This window comes from Oryzias melastigma, linkage group LG9 (genome assembly GCF_002922805.2).
Source record: "Oryzias melastigma strain HK-1 linkage group LG9, ASM292280v2, whole genome shotgun sequence".
NCBI classification, from domain to species: domain Eukaryota; kingdom Metazoa; phylum Chordata; class Actinopteri; order Beloniformes; family Adrianichthyidae; genus Oryzias; species Oryzias melastigma.
This window is the reverse complement of record NC_050520.1, coordinates 26,480,379-26,480,962: the sequence shown is the minus strand read 5'-3', so window position 1 is coordinate 26,480,962 and position 584 is coordinate 26,480,379.

Here is a 584-nt window from a genome sequence, read left to right as displayed (position 1 = left end):
GGGTGGGGGCAAAAACTTGTGTGTAACTTTTTAAACTTTCTTAAAATAAATGGCACTTAACACTGAAACTATCTTTTGAGCTATATTATGTCAGTTGGGACCAAAGGGTTAAACCGTTACATCGGTGCTGTCCGTGTGAGGAGTCATAGAGATGGCTTTATCGCATTTCTACTGAAAATAAGATCCAAATGGAGCTTTAATTGTTTGGTCTGCAATGTTCTTGCAAGTCGCCACCATCGTGATTGTCGCTTTGAGCGCTGAATAAGATCGGCGAAACGGACAAATGGGGGTTGAAGGAGCTGCTCCACAAACAGATGCTTGAACTGCAGTCGTGAACATGATCGACAGCTAAGTGCTTCATATTTAAAAAAAAAAAAAAAAAACATTTTCAACAAACACAGACATGGTTAATATAAAAACAGTGAGAAAGTGTCACTTGTCTCAGTGCCATCCATGTGGCAATTCATCCCAGACCCACAGGTTCCTGAAGTCTGCCGAGCTCCGCCCCCAGGGTCCACGCCAGAACATGCGACATCAGAAACAAACCAATGTTACCCTGTAAACCAGCAATAGATCTCTGCTCC